The sequence below is a fragment of the Triticum urartu genome, chromosome 2 (assembly GCF_003073215.2).
Source record: "Triticum urartu cultivar G1812 chromosome 2, Tu2.1, whole genome shotgun sequence".
Classification (NCBI taxonomy): Eukaryota; Viridiplantae; Streptophyta; class Magnoliopsida; order Poales; family Poaceae; genus Triticum; species Triticum urartu.
Window position 1 is genome coordinate 339,339,958 of NC_053023.1, and position 14,375 is coordinate 339,354,332.

General features: G+C 43.8%; 1 long non-coding RNA gene across 1 annotated transcript; it reads right to left on the bottom strand.

Moving 5' to 3' along the window:
- Positions 1 to 211: 211 nt before the first annotated feature.
- On the bottom strand, positions 212 to 935 carry LOC125541529. Its single transcript, XR_007297569.1, has 2 exons — positions 662 to 935; positions 212 to 564 (listed from the first exon to the last, which is right to left on the bottom strand). It is a non-coding gene; the product is annotated as an uncharacterized LOC125541529 (long non-coding RNA).
- Between the last annotated feature and the right edge of the window lie 13,440 nt (positions 936 to 14,375).

Below are 14,375 nucleotides of genomic sequence, written 5' to 3' on the forward strand. Positions count from 1 at the left end.
TCTCGTCACCAGGCACATCTCCTCTTCGCATGAACGGCCTCCGGCGTTGCCAAAGCAATAACCTCCAACTCATTGGCATCAAGCTCAACCACCTTGCCCATAACCTTCCCGCGGTGTGGTGCGAGTACGAATCAGTAGCGGAGCCATAAAATATCTATAAGGGAGGCCAAGTTCTACTAAAACAGGTTGGGGAGGGCCGAAGTGTTGAAAATTAGATTTTTAGCAGCAAATTAGTACTAATTTTGCCACTGTTCATAGCAAATTACATGCAAAATCATGGTGTTAGGGGGGGCCAGGGCCCCTGCTGGTCCCCCTGTCTCCGCCACTGGGTACGACCTAGTGAGACCAGCTTAGGACTTTGTACAACTAAAATCATTAAGTGGACAGTTGATCAAGCACAAACATAGACATGGAGAGAGAAGAATAAAAATTCTAATATATTCACCTCATTGTACCAATCATCGTCTTTGTATTGTCCGCAATGAACATTTGTTTCACCGGGAAGTGGACCCCCAAATCTATTGGCTTGTCTGTCATGAACCCTCGCCACAGATGGATTGCAAGCTATAAATTTAAATTTTCAGAAAGGAAATGTCATGAGACCATTGCCCATCAGATATTCATTGGACCACAGTGAACACATGAGAAACATCAAACTCACAATGGACTTGTGTGGTTGGTCCATGCATCCGTGGTGGGCTGCTTCTTGGGTCCTCTGATGATAACATTCCCAAACAACTCCTCTGCGTCCTCCGGCATGGTTGACCACATGCCCCTCTCAAGGTCCAGTATTAAGGTTGGCCTTCGGGTTGTGGGTACAAAAATCTATATTAATTGTTAAAAATGCAAAGAAATCATAAATATGATTCATGCATAGACACCTTGCTGGAGAGGACAATCTGACAGAGATGGAAAAGAGGTGTGAAGGAGGGATTCTCCTGGCCGTCATTTTCATTGCCAAGGGTGCTAGTATAGGGAGGATATGGAGGAGGTACTCGTGCTCACCGCAGTTGACCATCCCTGACCGGCCATGAATCATCTCCTCGTAGTGTGATGGAACTAACCATCCCCAACCGGCCATGAATCGTCCTCGTAGGTGATCGTCCGCGACCAGCCATGGATCATCCTCGTAGTGCGATGGAACTAACCATATACAAATGAATTGAAGTAGCTAAAAAATAAAACTAAATATATTTTTAAATAAATAATAATAAGTAAGAAGAATGGTGTCAAGGGAGGGAGGCTGGATCTAATGTGCAGCGGAGGACTGATCATTATGTATATACTTTGGCTGTGTTAAACAATAGAAATGTTTAAATGTGTGCAGCGGAGGACTGATATGTTGGGGAACGTAGTAATTTCAAAAAATTTCCTATGCACACGCAAGATCATGGTGATGCATAGCAACGAGGGGAGAGTGTGATCTACATACCTTGTAAATCGATCACGGAAGCGTTTGGTTGATGTAGTCGTACGTCTCCACGGCCCGACCGATCAAGCACCGAAACTACAGCACCTCCGAGTTCTAGCACACGTTCAGCTTGATGGCGATCCCCGGACTCTGATCCAGCAAAGTGTCGGGGAAGAGTTCCGTCAGCACGACAGCGTGGTGACGATCTTGATGCACTACTGTCGCAGGGCTTTGCCTAAGCACCGCTACAATATTATCGAGGACTATGGTGGAAGGGGGCGCCGCACACGGCTAAGAATATGATCACGTGGATCAACTTGTGTCTTCTCTGGGGTGCCCCTGCCTCGTATATAAAGGACTAAAGGGGGGGTGCGGCCGGCCTAGGAGAGGCGCGCCAGGAGAGTCCTACTCCCTCGGGAGTAGGATTCCCCCCCCCCAATCCTAGTTGGAATAGGATTCGGCGGAGGGGGAAAAGAGAGAGGGTGGCCGGCCCCCTCTCCTTGTCCTATTCGGACCAAGGGAGGGGAGGGGCGCCGCGGCCCACTTGGGAGCCCCTTCTCTTTTCCACTAAGGCCCACTATGGCCCATATAGCTCCCGGGGGGTTCCGGTAACCTCCCGGTACTCCGGTAAAATCCCGATTTCACCCGGAACACTTCCGATATCCAAACATAGGCTTCCAATATATCAATCTTTATGTCTCGACCATTTCGAGACTCCTCGTCATGTCCGTGATCACATCCGGGACTCCGAACAACTTCGGTACATCAAAATGCATAAACTCATAATATAACTGTCATCGTAACCTTAAGCGTGCGGACCCTACGGGTTCGAGAACAATGTAGACATGACCGAGACACGTCTCCGGTCAATAACCAATAGCGGGACCTGGATGCCCATATTGGCTCCTACATATTCTATGAAGATCTTTATCGGTCAGACCGCATAACAACATACGTTGTTCTTTGTCATCGGTATGTTACTTGCCCGAGATTCGATCGTCGGTATCTCAATACCTAGTTCAATCTCGTTACCGGCAAGTCTCTTTACTCGTTTCGTAATACATCATCTTGCAACTAACTCATTAGTTGTAATGCTTGCAAGGCTTATGTGATGTGCATTACCGAGAGGGCCCAGAGATACCTCTCCGACAATCGGAGTGACAAATCCTAATCTCGAAATACGCCAACCCAACATGTACCTTTGGAGACACCTGTAGAGCTCCTTTATAATCACCCAGTTACATTGTGACGTTTGGTAGCACAAAAAGTGTTCCTCCGGCAAACGGGAGTTGCATAATCTCATAGTCATAGGAACATGTATAAGTCATGAAGAAAGCAATAGCAACATACTAAACGATCGGGTGCTAAGCTAATGGAATGGGTCATGTCAATCATATCATTCTCCTAATGATGTGATCCCATTAATCAAATGACAACACATGTCTATGGTTAGGAAACATAACCATCTTCGATTAACGAGCTAGTCAAGTAGAGGCATACTAGTGACGTTTGGTTTGTCTATGTATTCACACAAGTATTATGTTTCCGGATAATACAATTCTAGCATGAATAATAAACATTTATCATGATATAAGGAAATAAATAATAACTTTATTATTGCCTCTAGGGCATATTTCCTTCAGTCTCCCACTTGCACTAGAGTCAATAATCTAGTTCACATCGCCATGTGATTTAACAGCAATAGTTCACATCACCATGTGATTAACACCCATAGTTCACATCGATATGTGATCAACACCCAAAGGGTTTACTAGAGTCAGTAATCTAGTTCACATCGCTATGTGATTAACACCCAAAGAGTACTAAGGTGTGATCATGTTTTGCTTGTGAGATAATTTTAGTCAACGGGTCTGTCACATTCAGATCCGTAAGTATTTTGCAAATTTTATGTCAACAATGCTCTGCACGGAGCTACTCTAGCTAATTGCTCCCACTTTCAATATGTATCTAGATTGAGATTTTAGATTCATCTAGATTAGTGTCAAACTTGCATCGGCGTAACCCTTTACGACGAACCCTTTTTTCACTTCCATAATCGAGAAACATATCTTATTCCACTAAGGATAATTTTGACGCTGGTCCAGTGATCTACTCCTAGATCACTATTGTATTCCCTTGCCAAACTCAGTGGTAGGGTATACAATAGATGTGGTACACAACATGGCATACTTTATAGAACCTATGACCGAGGCATAGGGAATGACTTTCATTCTCTTTATATCTTCTGCCGTGGTCGGGCTTTGAGTCTTACTCAATTTCGCACCTGGTAACACAGGCAAGAACTCTTTCTTTGACTGTTCCATTTTGAACTACTTCAAAATCTTGTCAAGGTATGTACTCATTGAAAAAAAAACTTATCAAGCGTCTTGATCTATCTCTATAGATCTTGATGCTCAATATGTAAGCAGCTTCACCGAGGTCTTTTTGAAAAACTCCTTTCAAACACTCCTTTATGCTTTGCCAGAATAATTCTACATTATTTTCGATCAACAAATATGTCATTCACATATACTTATCAGAAATGTTGTAGTGCTCCCACTCACTTTCTTGTAAAATACAGGCTTCACCGCAAGTCTGTATAAAACTATATGCTTTGATCAAACTTATCAAAGGTATATTCCAACTCCGAGATGCTTACACCAGTCCATAGATGGATCACTGGAGCTTACATATTTTGTTAGCACCTTTAGGATTGACAAAACCTTCTAGTTGCATCATATACAACTCTTCTTTAAGAAATCCATTAAGAATTGCAGTTTTGTTATCCATTTGCCAGATTTCATAAAATGCGGCAATTGCTAACATGATTCGGACAGACTTTAAGCATCCATACGAGTGAGAAAATCTCGTCGTAGTCAACACCTTGAACTTGTCGAAAACCTTTTGCGAAATTCTAGCTTTGTAGATAGTAACACTACTATCAGCGTCCATCTTCCTCTTGAAGATCCATTTAATCTCAATGGCTCGCCGATCATTGGGAAAGTCAATCAAAGTCCATGCTTTGTTCTCATACATGGATCCTTTCTTAGATTTCATGGCTTCAAGCCATTTTGCGGAATCTGGGCTCATCATCGCTTCCTCATAGTTCGTAGGTCTCGTCATGGTCAAGTAACATGACCCCCAGAACTCGATTACCGTACCACTCTGGTGCAGCTCTCACTCTGGTTTACCTACGAGGTTCGGTAGTAACTTGATCTGAAGTTACACGATCATCATCATTAGCTTCCTCACTAATTGGTGTAGTAGTCACAGGAACAGATTTCTGTGATGAACTACTTTCCAATAAGGGAGCAGGTACAGTTACCTCATCAAGTTCTACTTTCCTCCCACTCACTTCTTTCGAGAGAAACTCCTTCTCTAGAAAGGATCCATTCTTAGCAACGAATATCTTGCCTTCGGATCTGTGATAGAAGGTGTACCCAACATTTTCTTTTGGGTATCCTATGAAGACGCACTTCTCTCGATTTGGGTTTGAGCTTATCAGGTTGAAACTTTTTCACATAAGCATCGCAACCCTAACTTTAAGAAACGACAGCTTAGGTTTCTTGCCAAACCATAGTTCATACGGTGTCGTCTCAACGGATTTAGATGGTGCCCTATTTAACGTGAATGCAGCTGTCTCTAATGCATAACCCCAAAACGATAGTGGTAGATCGGTAAGAGACATCATAGATTGCACTATATCCAATAAAGTACGGTTATGACGTTCGGACACACCATTATGCTGTGGTGTTCCATGTGGCATGAGTTTGTGAAACTATTCCACATTGTTTTAATTGAAGACCAAACTCGTAACTCAAATATTTGTCTCCGCGATCAGATCGTAGAAACTTTATTTTCTTGTCACGATGATTTTCCACTTCACTCTGAAATTCTTTGAACTTTTCAAATGTTTCAGACTTATGTTTCATCAAGTAGATATACCCATATCTGCTCAAATCATCTGTGAAGTTCAGAAAATAACGATACTTGCCGTGAGCCTTAACACTCATCGGACCGCATACATCAGTATGTATTATTTCCAATAAGTCAGTTGCTCGCTCCGGAGAACGGAGTCTTAGTCATCTTGCCCATGAGGCATGGTTCGCAAGCATCAAGTGATTCATAATCAAGTGATTCCAAAATCCCATCAGCATGGAGTTTCTTCATGCGCTTTACACCAATATGACCTAAACGGCAGTGCTACAAATAAGTTGCACTATCATTATTAACTTTGCATCTTTTGGTTTCAATATTATGATTATGTGTATCACTACGATCGAGATCCAACGAACTATTTTCATTGGGTGTGTAACCATATAAGGTTTTATTCATGTAAACAGAACAACAATTTATTCTCTTACTTAAATGAATAACCGTATTACAATAAACATGATCAAATCATATTCATGCTTAACAAAAACACCAAATAACACTTATTCAGGTTCAACACTAATCCCGAAAGTATAGGGAGTGTGCGATGATGATCATATCAATCTTGGAACCACTTCCAACACACATCGTCACTTCACCCTTAACTAGTCTCTGTTTATTCTGCAACTCCCGTTTCGAGTTACTAATCTTAGCAACTGAACTAGTATCAAATACTGAGGGGTTGCTATAAACACTAGTAAAGTACACATCAATAACATGTATATCAAATATACTTATGTTCACTTTGCCATCCTTCTTATCTGCCAATCACTTGGGGTAGTTCCGCTTCCAGTGACCAGTCCCTTTGCAGTAGAAACACTTAGTCTCAGGCTTAGGACCAGACTTGGGCTTCTTCACTTGAGCAGCAACTTGCTTGCTGTTCTTCTTGAAGTTCCCCTTCTTCCCTCTGCCCTTTTCTTGAAACTAGTGGTCTTGTCTACCATCAACACTTGATGTTTTTCTCGATTTCTACCTTCGTCAATTTCCGCATTACGAAGAGCTTGGGAATCGTTTCCGTTATCCCTTGCATATCATAGTTCATCACGAAGTTCTACTAACTTGGTGATGGTGACTAGAGAATTCTGTCAATCACTATCTTATCTGGAAGATTAACTCCCACTTGATTCAAGCGATTGTAGTACTCAGACAATCTGGGCACATGCTCACTAGTTGAGCGATTCTCCTCCATCTTTTAGCTATAGAACTTGTTGGAGACTTCATATCTCTCAACTCGGGTATTTGCTTGAAATATTAACTTCAACTCCTGGAACATCTCATATGCTCCATGACGTTCAAAAACGTCTTTGAAGTCCCGATTCTAAGCCATTAAGCATGGTGCACTAAACTATCAAGTAGTCATCATATTGAGCTAGCCAAACGTTCATAACGTCTGCATCTGCTCCTGCAATAGGTCTGTCACCTAGCGGTGCATCAAGGACATAATTCTTCTGTGCAGCAATGAGGATAAACCTCAGATCACGGATCCAATCCGCATCATTGCTACTAACATATTTCAACACAATTTTCTCTAGGAACATATCAAAATAAACACAGGGAAGCAACAACGCGAGCTATTGATCTACAACATAATTTGCAAAATACTACCAGGACTAAGTTCATGATAAATTTAAGTTCAATTAATCATATTACTTAAGAACTCCCACTTAGATAGACATCCCTCTAATCCTCTAAGTGATTACGTGATCCAAATCAACTAAACCATGTCCGATCATCACGTGAGATGGAGTAGTTTCATTGGTGAACATCGCTATGTTGATCATATCTACTATATGATTCACGCTCGACCTTTCGGTCTCCGTGTTCCGAGGCCATATCTGTATATGCTTGGCTCGTCAAGTATAACCTGAGTATTCCGCGTGTGCAACTGTTTTGCACCCATTGTATTTGAACATAGAGCCTATCACACCCGATCATCACGTGGTGTCTCAGCACGAAGAACTTTCGCAACGGTGCATACTCAGGGAGAACACTTCTTGATAATTAGTGAGAGATCATCTTATAATGCTACCGTCAATCAAAGCAAGATAAGATGCATAAAAGATAAACATCACATGCAATCAATATAAGTGATATGATATGGCCATCATCATCTTGTGCTTGTGATCTCCATCTCCGAAGCACCGTCGTGATCACCATCATCACCGGCGCGACACCTTGATCTCCATCGTAGCATCATTGTCGTCTCGCCAAGCTTGTGCTTCCACGACTATCGCTACCGCTTAGTGATAAAGTAAAGCATTACAGCGCGATTGCATTGCATACAATAAAGCGACAACCATATGGCTCCTGCCAGTTGCCGATAACTCGGTTACAAAACATGATCATCTCATACAATAAAATTCAGCATCATGTCTTGACCATATCACATCACAACATGCCCTGCAAAAACAAGTTAGACGTCCTCTACTTTGTTGTTGCAAGTTTTACGTGGCTGCTACGGGCTTAAGCAAGAACCAATCTTACCTACGCATCAAAACCACAACGATAGTTTGTCAAGTTGGTGCTGTTTTAACCTTCGCAAGGACCGGGCGTAGTCACACTTGGTTCAACTAAAGTTGGAGAAACTATCACCCGCAAGCCACCTATGTGCAGAGCACGTCGGGAGAACCGGTCTCGCATAAGCGTACGCGCAATGTCGGTCTGGGCCGCTTCGTCCAACAATACCGCCGAACCAAAGTATGACATGCTGGTAAGCAGTATGACCTATATCGCCCACAACTCACTTGTGTTCTACTCGTGCATATAACATCAACATATAAAACCTAGGCTCGGATGCCACTGTTGGGGAACGTAGTAATTTCAAAAAAATTCCTACGCACACGCAAGATCATGGTGATGCATAGCAATGAGGGGAGAGTGTGATCTACATACCTTGTAGATCGACAACGGAAGCGTTTGGTTGATGTAGTCGTACGTCTCCACGGCCCGACCGATCAAGCACCGAAACTACGGCACCTCCGAGTTCTAGCACACGTTCAGCTTGATGACGATCCCCGGACTCCGATCCAGCAAAGTGTCGGGGAAGAGTTCCGTCAGCACGACGGCGTGGTGACAATCTTGATGCACTACTGTCGCAGGGCTTCGCCTAAGCACCGCTACAATATTATCGAGGACTATGGTGGAAGGGGGCGCCGCACACAGCTAAGAATATGATCACGTGGATCAACTTGTGTCTTTCTGGGGTGCCCCTGCCTCCGTATATAAAGGACTAAAGGGGGGGTGCGGCCGGCCTAGGAGAGGCGCGCCAGGAGAGTCCTACTCCCTCTGGGAGTAGGATTCCCCCCCAATCCTAGTTGGAATAGGATTCGCGGAGGGGGGAAAAGAGAGAGGGTGGCCGGCCCCCTCTCCTTGTCCTATTCGGACCAAGGGAGGGGAGGGGCGCGCGGCCCACTTTGGGCAGCCCCTTCTCTTTTCCACTAAGGCCCACTATGGCCCATATAGCTCCCGGGGGGTTCCGGTAACCTCCCGGTTCTCCGGTAAAATCCCGATTTCACCCGGAACACTTCCGATATCCAAACATAGGCTTCCAATATATCAATCTTTATGTCTCGACCATTTCGAGACTCCTCGTCATGTCCGTGATCACATCCGGGACTCCGAACAAACTTCGGTACATCAAAATGCATAAACTCATAATATAACTGTCATCGTAACCTTAAGCATGCGGACCCTACGGGTTCGAGAACCATGTAGACATGACCGAGACAGGTCTCCGGTCATTAACCAATAGCGGGACCTGGATGCCCATATTGGCTCCTACATATTCTACGAAGATCTTTATCGGTCAGACCGCATAACAACATACGTTGTTCCCTTTGTCATCGGTATGTTACTTGCCCGAGATTCGATCGTCGGTATCTCAATACCTAGTTCAATCTCGTTATCGGCAAGTCTCTTTACTCGTTCCGTAATACATCATCTCGCAACTAACTCATTAGTTGCAATGCTTGCAAGGCTTATGTGATGTACATTACCAAGAGGGCCCAGAGATACCTCTCCGATAATCGGAGTGACAAATCCTAATCTCGAAATACGCCAACCCAACATGTACCTTTGGAGACACCTGTAGAGCTCCTTTATAATCACCCAGTTACGTTGTGACGTTTGGTAGCACACGAAGTGTTCCTCCGGCAAACGGGAGTTGCATAATCTCATAGTCATAGGAACATGTATAAGTCATGAAGAAAGCAATAGCAACATACTAAACGATCGGGTGCTAAGCTAATGGAATGGGTCATGTAAATCACATCATTCTCCTAATGATGTGATCCCGTTAATCAAATAACAACTCTTTTGTTTATGGTTAGGAAACATAACCATCTTTGATTAACGAGCTAGTCAAGTAGAGGCATACTAGTGACACTTTGTTTGTCTATGTATTCACACAAGTATTATGTTTCCGGTTAATACAATTCTAGCATGAATAATAAACATTTATCATGATATAAGGAAATAAATAATAACTTTATTATTGCCTCTAGGGCATATTTCCTTCATGATCATTATGTATATACTTTGGTTGTGTTAAACAGTAGAAATGTTTAAATGTTTGACCAATTTTTGCCGTGTTAAACAGTACATAAATATGACGTATGAGCATGTGCGGCGGACTGCTCACTATGTATATATTTTGGCTGTTCAACATTGAGAAGATGACACTGATCCAAAATAATTATATCAATTTAGCATCATTTGTTCAGATGATGCGGAAATATTGTGAGTATAGATATAAGGCAAATATGACATATAGTACACTAAATGACGCCTTGAATTTCCTAAAAGTCTGTTGGCCAACTAATCAACAACAAAATTCTAAAATCAACCAAGAATTCTACCCTGCACGCAAATCTTCAATTGACCAAATGATATATATCAAGATGATAATAATGTACCATGATGCAAAAAAAGATGGAACCAATATGCTACAGGAAGTTACTGAAACAACAAAGCAAACATGAATTATATCACCTAGAGTGGTCATCAATAGTGGCAGCAGCTTTTCCTTCAGCGCACTTGGTAATATAGCTGGCAATCTAGACACTCCATGATTAGTTTCCAAATCCATAATTTCAATGAGAGAAAACAAGAATGGAAGCTACAAAATGTATCCATATCTACCTATGGGCAGGCTCACGGGTACTGCAGATTGTGTCAAAAAATCATACTCTCTCCCTGTATTAATTAGTATGTTATTTCTATAAGCAAATTAGGCAGCGGTAGTGCCTCAATAAGAATAATTATGCCACTCAAAAATAATAAGAAGAATCACTATACAGGACACAATGGCATACATGGCAACATGAAAATCACGGCTCACAAGATTGAGAGATATACATACCAAGAAAAAGACAAAGAAAAGCTGAAGAACCGCACCTGCATTAGTGCATGGTCCCGAGCACGACACAGATAGATGAATGCCCTTGAGGTCGGTGTAGAGCGAGAATCCTACCAGGCTAGAGGCATGCTCCAAATCAGGGATGCATGCGTGCATACTGACACCTCCACAAGCTTGTCCGTGCAACCGCAGCTTCATTCGCTCTCGCAACTGCTCGGGTCGACGCAGGTAGGAACATAGTACCACTTGCAACTCTAAGAGCATATCAGATCAATAGTTAGTTTCATCTTATCGCAAAATTCTAAACTAATAAGTGCCTACACATCTCTCCATCTCCATAAACAAATCACATCATAGGAACATATCATCTAGTATGAAACTTCAGACAGGGAAATAGATTGAAATTAAATTCCAATCTGGGTGGCTGCCGCCTCTGAGATATCCACCCTTACAAACGACCAATCCTCTGATTTTTGTTGTTGCAAACTGCACTAAAGAGCTTTTTGAATCACATGGTCGATCAAAAGGCCCTGGAAAAAATCCCAAACAATATCAATAGATTGATGTGCAGACGTGAACATAGTTGAAGGGGCGGGGGAAGACGAACCAGCGGTAGTCTTCTCTTTTTGATCATTTGCGTAGCCACCTTCTTGACTTCATCTTCTGTGAGCATCCCATCAATGTTCATGTTCCACCTGTTAATGTGAGACACCCAAAGGAAAATTTTCATCAGTATGTTAGATTGACTTAAACTGAACATAGCTTAGTCCAAGATGTGATCAGTAATCTCCGGCTCAATGTTCCTCTGCCTCGACATATCCCAAACAACTTGTCAGCAAACTCCTTGGAGTTCTCCATGCCTTGGATCTGAGAAGCATGCCCATTAGAAAGTTTAACAATTAAATGGCACTGCAAAAGTAATTAGAAAGTCTAACACATTTGCACAATTATTGTATCATGAAACCTGTAAAAACTCAGTTACTGGACGAGCATACAAACTGAAAATCCTACTGTTTTATACAATCTTCACATTCCATTCATCAAGCAGATTGATAGAGGCTAAGGTGTCCCGATGTTTCAATGAGATGGTGGCTATCATTTTCTGTGGGAGTCGACCTTGACGATCCGACTACGAACGTGCGAGACGTCGCGCCTTAGCAATCGCTAAACCAACTTCCGAGGGTTATTGACCACGCCGGAGCACGATCAACCTGACCACGAGGGTCTGTTTCCTGCGAGCAAACGAAGAACAAGCAAGAAACTGAGATTGCAATCGGGATATTGCGAATATAAGATGAAAGCTTTATTGATCAAGGTGGGGTTCTGTGACGTCTTGGTCTGGTCGTTGGACACAAACGAAGTACGCGAAGTTGCAGCTATGGAGAACTTTTAATCTAAACAAAACCCAAAGTCTAAACGACGCCCTAAGGGCTGTATATATGGAGGAAGAGGGGGGAATTTCGTGGACCTTGAGGGTGGGGTCCGAAACTAACCCTAACTCTTGTTTCCCCACACATACGGACTCTAAAAATAGCCTATACTTAAGTATTTCGAAATTACATGGGCCTGGCCCATTAATAAGGTGACGCAGCACCTAGAATAGCCTATGGACGAATATTATGAAGTGGCATCTTGTATATTTCGTCCAAGGCTTCATGCACTCCTTATGGCGGCTTCAAAGTCCTGAAATCATCACTTGTAACTCCGTTCTTGATCCCCTTGCGCATGCCATCAACTCCATGCGTGTTCTTGCTCCAATGTTCATCCTTCTCCAAGCTAGGCCCTTCATTTGTAAGCAAAACAAATGTATCCAATTTAGGCAGCATCATAATCTCATGAACATTAGAATCATTACTAAGAAACGAAAGTACCTGGTAATTTAATTGGCGTGCGCGAGCTCTAGTAATTGGTCCAGTATATGTAACAGTAGGGGCTGTGGGTGTAACAATGGTATTGATGTCCTCATCACAGATAGTAGCAATCATTCTAATAAATGAAATCAAAACTTGGAGACTCCCAATTACAAAAAGCACAAGCGTTGAACAAAATGAGATGGAACATACATGGCGTAATTTGTTCTGCCCAATTCACCCAAAGTAACCGTCCGGTGATACAATCAGTTGTAGCAGTTAAGCAGCTAACAGATCTATTTAATTAACTACAAAGAGGAGAGAGCATTCGAACCAGCGGTAGTCTTCTCTTTGTGATCATTTGCGTAGCTACCAGCTAACAGATCTATTTAATTAACTGCAAAGAGGAGGATCGGTATCTATCATGCACTGCGATTGACCCAGAAATACTTGGAGATGGTGCAGCCTTATGGCTGATGCATCTATTCACATAAACAGAGAATACTCACCGTGTGCCCCGGATGAACATCAACATGTCCTCGCCGGCTACCACCCGCACGCACCTGGCCGCTGCCTGTGCCATGCTCACGCCCACCATTGTCGTGAGCATCGACCACGCGCCCTGCTACGAGCGGCCTTGCGCTGTCTCCTGCCGTGCCCTCTGGTAGGCCCACAACCCGTCGGTCGCCGTCACCATCGGATATACGTGTGGAGCACCAGCAAGGACGAGGACGGGACTGCAAGAGGAAGAGGAGGCGTCATCGTCGGAGATAGAGGTGGCTAGGGTTAGCCACGGGGCCGCACATGGGGCCAGAACAGCAAGGCGGCTGCATATGTTGGAAATAGGAGATCTCATCGGAGTCGGTAGCGCCATGGGGGCACCAATCGACGGCGGAGGCGGCCGGTAGTGGACGCCGGCAGCGATGCACACACACAAAAGAGAGATATTGGGAAAAGGGAGAGAGGCCAGCGAACCAGAAATAGAGAGGGATGGCGATCTCAGAGGTCGATGGCGGCGATCTTGGACCTCGACCGCAACGCGATCACGCCCTGCCCTACCCTCGGGTTCCGCGAGGCGGCGGCGGCCCACGAGTAGGGCGCCTCGGAGGTCGGCAGAGGAGGAAGACGGTGCAGCGGCGGCTCCTCCCGGACCTCGGTGGCGGCGGCTCCCCTCGGATCTCGGCGATGGCGAAGGGCTGTCGCCGCTGGGGTGTCCTGAGGATTGACCTGGGAAACAGATCGAGGGAAGCCCCGTCGAACCTGCGTGCGATTCGTTTGTGTTTTTTTTCGCTGATTAATTTTTGTCGGTTTTTTTTCGCTGGTTAATTTTCGTAGGTTTTTTTTCGCTGGTTAATTTTCGTAGATTTTATTTGTTTCGCTTCGTGGATGGTTTTTCACTCATGGTGCGAGGGCGTGGAGGCGGGTGGGGGACTCGGCAGGAGTTTTTTTTGGTTCTACGCGTCTCAGCGTTAGGTGGGAGTAGGTACAAAAAAATCATGATAGGTGGGACGAAAATAAATCCGGAACGGAGACTACCAACTGAGACATTAGGAGTAGAGATATGGTACGCCATTGGCGTACTCTGAAAAAAAAAATCTTCACAGCTGATGCCCCTCTTTGCACAGATGTACTGCATGTATATTTAAGTAGAAAATGCTGGCTTTTATTATATCACTAATTATGCAAGAAAATCTGTTGGTCAGTACATGTCAAGCTGGACAATCCCATGCACAAATATTTCGCGTACATGTCAATGTCAAACTGGACGATCTCAGCACAAATATGAGTACATTTCAAAATGGACCATCACAAGCACAAGTATTGG